Source organism: Ipomoea triloba, chromosome 6 (genome assembly GCF_003576645.1).
Source record: "Ipomoea triloba cultivar NCNSP0323 chromosome 6, ASM357664v1".
Lineage (NCBI taxonomy): Eukaryota > Viridiplantae > Streptophyta > Magnoliopsida > Solanales > Convolvulaceae > Ipomoea > Ipomoea triloba.
Window position 1 is genome coordinate 12834247 of NC_044921.1, and position 6711 is coordinate 12840957.

Consider the following 6711-nt stretch of genomic DNA (forward strand, 5'->3'; position numbering starts at 1 on the left):
ATTCATTCTACTCCATCCTCAATACTTATTCATCGTGGCACTAAATCAATTCGCACAGCAAAGTACCAACGCCTTGAGTTGACTAAACTCATCATAAATAACATACATATATGAAATCGTTGTTGAAAAAATAATTATTATTTTTACACTTATTTATAATGGGGTGTTTGGTAAATAATTGTTAGCTGATAGCTGTTAGCGAATTGAGTTAGTGGATTTGATTAGCTAATAGCATTAGGTGGTTGTAAAAGTATGTTTGGTAAATTAGCTATTAGTTAGCTGATAGATGATTACATGCAAAATGATCTTTAAGGGTATAATTTATTTTCTCAAAAACTTATTGGAAAAGCTGTTTTGAGCGGCTTTTTGAATTTTAGCGTTTTAGAACAATAAGCTGTCACAAAATGCGGATTAAACAAACACTCCTATTGACAGTTTAACCAAGTCAAACAATTAATAGTGGTCAAACAAGTTAAAATTGGCTGATAAGTTATGTTACCAAAGAGGGTCAATATATATGTGTATGTGGATTATCCAACCCTTCTTCATTTATTGAATTTAAAGTTCACTTTTCTATTTTAGTTTCACTTTGCTTCCTTGTAATCGGAAACTGGAATGAAATACCTATTACCATCATGAATTAATTCTTTCAAAAAAAATTCACCTCTTTTGATTAACTTCATAATGCATTATAACTAAACAAATATAATTTGCTTTTATAAAAATCATAACAGGTGAACAAAAATTTATTATTCTTTTATAAGTTGTATATATAAATTATAGGTTAGTAAACACTAGTATTTTCCTTGTGTAATGCTATAATAATAAACACACTTACGAAGATACAATCAATAAAGATTAGCTTATGTGCATTTATTATTTATATTGAATATTTTCCATTTTTATATTGGTTGGAAAAAATACGATTTATTGTGGGCATTTAAAAAATAGCGCGTAGGAACGAAAAACTAATAAATTTTAATAATAGGTTTAATAAAATATGACTAACTACAAAAATGAAATTACATATTACTAAACACTTCTTTGTGTACTCAAAAAAAAAAAACTTCTTTATATACAACATTAGTAGTTGTACTACAACTTTCATTAGACTCGCTACAAACCAATTTTTTAAGGTCTCGGGAACGGATAACTCTAGACACTTGCCACAACCATGGTTATAGAAAGTTTTTTCAATTACAACCTAAAGTGAGAAAGTGTTTGTCTTTGTTTTTTATTGATGGTCATGACCTATGATAGCATGAGTGGGAATTGTATCATTTGAAACTTAAATGGTAGTCTTGGGTCTAATACTGTCAATGAAAGCCACCGAACTAATACCTTAGCTCCTGCATGGGCGCCGAACAAAATTTATGCATCTATGACATGCACTGCTAACCTAGTCACAATTAATCTAGTGTCATTACACAAAATATTCCTTAGTAGCATGACTAGCGATCCAACTTTTAAAGTCAAAACATGATTTGGGACACCTAAGCATTCAAGACATTCAATAACTCTGGGTGTGCAAGTTTGCAAGTAAATCGGAATTATAATATGCCTTGCCTTCTACAACACTCAAATCACTCATGTAATTGTTTATACTATCCACCACTATCATGAGTTAGTGATAGGATTGAGTTGGGCGTCAGCCTGGTTGGCTGAGTGCAGCCCTTTCTCGATTTGAGACGTGGCATTGTGGCTTACCATGTGTATGAAAGTGAACTCAAGTCATTCATTCAATGTAAACATAAGAGTTTAAATACTCATACAGAGCCAAGAAGAAAGGAACAGTTACACTTGAACCTTAAGACTAGGAAAAACAAATAAACATAAACTAAGAAAAATTAGAGGCCTAGACTAAATCTTAACACGCTCCCCCAAGCTTGGACCGGCCCGCAATGGAACAGCCAAGAAAAATTAGAGGCCTCCGCAATGGAACAACCTCCGCCTGCTGATCAACCGAGGATGTCGCCATAGAATCCACCGAACCAGTAATTGACACTGTCTCCTCAGCAGGTGCTGCCTCCACCAGTGGAACCGTCGGCTCCTCTCGTTAGAGAAGCTGTAGCAACCATGGGCACCGGCGAGCTAGGCGTCGAGGACCGTCTAGTGGGCATGGCGGACACTGACTATTATGAAGTAGTGGGCTGAAGCACTAGGTGAACTTGCGACGCACCACCAGTCGAGGTGGCCCCTAGAGCTTCCATAAGCGGTGCTAGTTGAGCTATGGCCGGTGGGGAAGCCGAAGTTGAGGTCGACGCTGTAGCCGATGCTGGTAGAAAAGCAGCACAACAAGTCTCCAGTGGCTGTAAAATAGCAATACCTGCATCGCAAGGGGTAGGAGAAGGCAGAGGTTCATCCGAACTCAAATACTGGGGCATGGATGAGGGTGCAGCAGACACTGGACAACGACCCAAGTCACGATAGGGAAACTCATTGGTGACAACCGCAACATGACGCGAGACATATATTCGAACACTACTAACCTCTAAACATTTATATGCAGATTGACTCAAGGAATATCCCAGGAGGACACATGGTACAAATTTAGGACTCAATTTTGCTGGAAAATAAGGCTTTAGCCAGGGATAACACAAACACCCAAACGACCGAATTTTTTTTATAATTTGGTTGTTTCTCAAACAATTTTTCATATGGCGTGGAATAATTTAGAACGGGAGTAGGCATGCGATTTATTAGATAGACCCCTATTTGGAAAGCATAGGTCCAAAATGAAGAGGGCATGGACGCATAATGTAAAAGCACCATATCGCTCTTGACTATGTGCCTGTGTCGATGTTCAGCCAAACCATTGTGTTCCGGAGTGTGAGGCGGTGAAGTGTAATGAGAGAATCCCAGAGTATTAAATAGAGGTGTTAATTTGACATATTCACCTCCATTGTCAGAAAAGACCGAGAAAATCTTATAATTAAAATAATTCTTGACCATATGTTTCAACTGACAGAATGTACTGTAAACATCTGATTTGAGTTTTAGAGGAAACAACCATACATACCTAGTGTAATGGTCAACAAAATTGACGTACTATTTAAGCCCGTCAATTGAAAGTGTTGCAGAACTCCACACATCCGTGTAAACTAACTATAATGGACGAGTACTAGACATTGAACTAAAGAAAAATGAAATTTTATGACTCTTATTGATGTGAGAAGAGGTACACGCAAACATTCTACGAACGCACAATACTTTAGACAACAGAAGCGATCGACTAGTGGAAGGAATTGAAACTGACCCAATATGTGAGATATGGAGAGACTTACCATCGACCAACATTATCTCATCAAGCCCGGTGTAGTCCGCTAGCGAGTGTAGGGATATGGCATCATTCACTGTATGATGCGAGGCCCCAGTGTCCATGAGCCACGGTTGCGTGGGCGTAGTCGTGGTAAAAGTATGATGAACCATAGGGGACTGGCGCCCGGTACATTTGGCTCGAGCACAGCCACATTATTTTCTTTCAGGAATTTGGCTAGCTTCTTACAAAATTTGGTGTCGTGCCCAGGATAGTCACAGTAATTGCAGTACATCGCTGGCTAGTTCCCAAAAGTCCTTGACTAGTTCTGGCGTCCCCCTGAAAACGTGGAGCTACCTCGGCCACACCGATTGGTGCTTTGTGCGTCAACCGAGCCATTAAAACGCCGTTGAGTGGAGTTAGCAGTCGGCATATGAATTTGGGAGGTTGTTTCATTATCTTTTAATAACGTCATGTAGTTGACCAAATGAGATAGGAACCTTACGTACACAGAGGGCCGCCACAATCGAGTTGTATTCATCGCCAAGTTGTGTGAATACATGGACGACGAGGTATTCTTCAGCGACAGGGCTTTGAGCAAGGGCCAAGTCATCGGCAATGGATCGCATATCCCTCATATACGACTCAATTGACCGGTTGGCCTTGGGGGTTTTGGCTAGCTTCACTTTCAAAGAAACTACACGACTCCGAGATCCAGCGGCACAATTAGTAGACAGACGAGTCCATGCATCATGCACAGAGGTGGCAGACGAAATTACCGGTTGTAACACATCGGAAAGACTACCCAGTATCGCGCTGAGAATAATCCGGTCTTGTCTGAACCAAGTAGTGTATGCAGGATTCAACACAGTGTGAGCTGCATCGGAATACTTAGCCGGAGCAGCTGTGGAACCAGTAACATAGCCAATCAGGTCAAGACCGATAAGTGTGGATTCAACCTTTCTTCCAAATCAGAAAATTGCGGAGGTAAGTTTGATTGGTAGATGGGTGGTGGCATGAACATGAATGATAGTCGAGGTAGTGCGAACATCCATGGGAATCGAAAGAGAGGAGGTGGGGAAATATTTGATTTATTTTCTTTTTAGAGTGATGGCTCTGTTACTATGTACGGAAATAAATTCCACTCATTCATTCACTGTAAACAATAGAGTTTAAATACTCATACAGAGCCAAGAAGAAAGGAACAGTTACACCTGAACCTTAAGACTAAGAAAAACAAATAAACATAAACCAAGAAAAATAAGAGGCCTAGACTAAATCTTAACACCATGGAGGGATTTGGTTAAATGGTTAATGTCCACCTACTTATCACCAATTGGTTTTAAGTAGGATATGGCAACCAAATAGCCGAAGAACTCTATGGTTAAGGGAAGAGATGGGTGAGTCACTAGGAAGTATGTATAATGCAACGTTGAGATCCATTAGATTGCTCAATCATCATGAAGATAACTATTATTGTAATTTCCATTACCAATCATTAGGAATGCGCTTTTCAGTAGTGTTCCAATATGGTTCCCATGTGGCTGCAAGCTAGATTTTGATGATATGAAGTGTAAAATGGGATTAGATTTTAACCCCCCCCCCCCCNCCCCCCCCCCCCCAAAATATCGTTTGTAAAGTATAGTTTATAAGACCTTTTCATTGCAAATTTCGCTAAAGTGTTAAGCTACAAGTAAGTTAAACTCACCAGAAGTTTCAACTTGAATTCATGATGAGGCCGCACAAGTTTGAGATAACAACATAATTTTGAAGTATTAGAAGTTTGCATAACAACGGAAGTGTAGCAAGCAACAAGACTTCTAGAGCAGCATGAGTTTGGAGCAACAGAGATTTATATACAACAAAGGTTATCAAGCATCATGAGTTTAGACAATGATGTAGATTCCAGCATAGTGATGAATGCCAAATTAAATTCCACTACTTTTTAGGGTCATTTTGTCGCAATTTTGGGATTTGATTTGTTCTTTTAGTGGTTGAAATGTGTTAGGAACCCCGAGCTCTTAGATTTTGATGATACCAATATCCATAGTTGAGGTCCCCAATTTTTTATCTCATCCTTTGCATTTTAGAATAGGCTTAGTTCATGGCCAAACTGATGTAATAGCATAGGTCAAGTGCTACTTAGTTTTACTCGTCTACAAAGACGAACATATAAAGCACGAGACATTGAAAATAGAAGGTCTGAAGGCCGAAGACATAGCGATGATGAAAGAAGACCAAGAGGATGCTGAGGCCGAATCATGGAAGGGCTCGCCTCTTTATGAATAAGAAGGTCGAATGGTTAAGATGAATCATTCGAGGAGATTTTGGGAGAATGATAAGGTCAATCATCCTTATGAGCATTTAAGGCACCAGCTGTCAATCACTCGTGGGGACAAGCTAGAGAACATTCTCTAGGCTTCTCTTTGTCTGAAACCTTAAAGACGTGGGTGATCAACATTGGACAAAAAAGTCCTAGGAACCAATCCCAATGTGCATTTAATGACATGTCCTTTAGTGTAAGACAAAAAGACAAATTGTCTATACACTTTATTGGACAAACGGCTAAATAGTACTGACATCCACATGGCTCATATACCCAGCGGTTATTACACACTAGACAAAAAGGTTTTTGAATTTTTGTCTCTCCCTCCAACGGACACAAAAATTCACACCTATAAATACCCTCATCCTCACTCAGTTGGGTTTGCTGGTCTACAAGTGATATTGCAATCTTTATGCTCAAAAACTCTCAAGCGATCTTTTGTGCTAATATTCAAAAGGCTCAAAAGTTCTATCTAGTTTTCAAGAAATCTTGTGCAGCTCAAGGGTTCATTCAAGAACATCAAGGCCAAGATTTCAAGTTGGAGAAAACAAGTTTAAATCATCAACAACGATTTCTACTTGGTGAAGAAGTAGAAAGAGGCGGAGTAAACTTGGAGAAGTTGAAAAACCTAAGGATGTCACTACCTAGCTTGGTGATCAAGGGAGCACGTTGAGGAAATTTTGCACTAAGAAAGGAGATATTAGTGTAATCCTTCACACGTTGTGAAGAAGAGTGGAGTATGCTTAGTTAACAGCTGAACCACTATAAAAATCTCTCTTTCCCTATCTTTTACTTACGCACTCTACTATTCTCACTGCATATCATTAGACCTAGCCTAACGTTTTTTTTTTATATATCATCAAAACCGTGCAAAGTTAAACTTAAGATTTGGGTAACAAATATTGCCGCTGCAAAATACTTTGATCAGGTGATATTTCGAAAGAATATTTACTTGCAAAGAAATTTTCAAAAACCCTAATAAGCCCCCCCCCCCCCCCCCCCCCCCCCCCCCCCCCCCCCCCCCCCCCCCCCCCCCCCCCCCCCCCCCCCCCCCCCCCCCCCCCCCCCCCCCCCCCCCCCCCCCCCCCCCCCCCCCCCCCCCCCCCCCCCCCCCCCCCCCCCCCCCCCC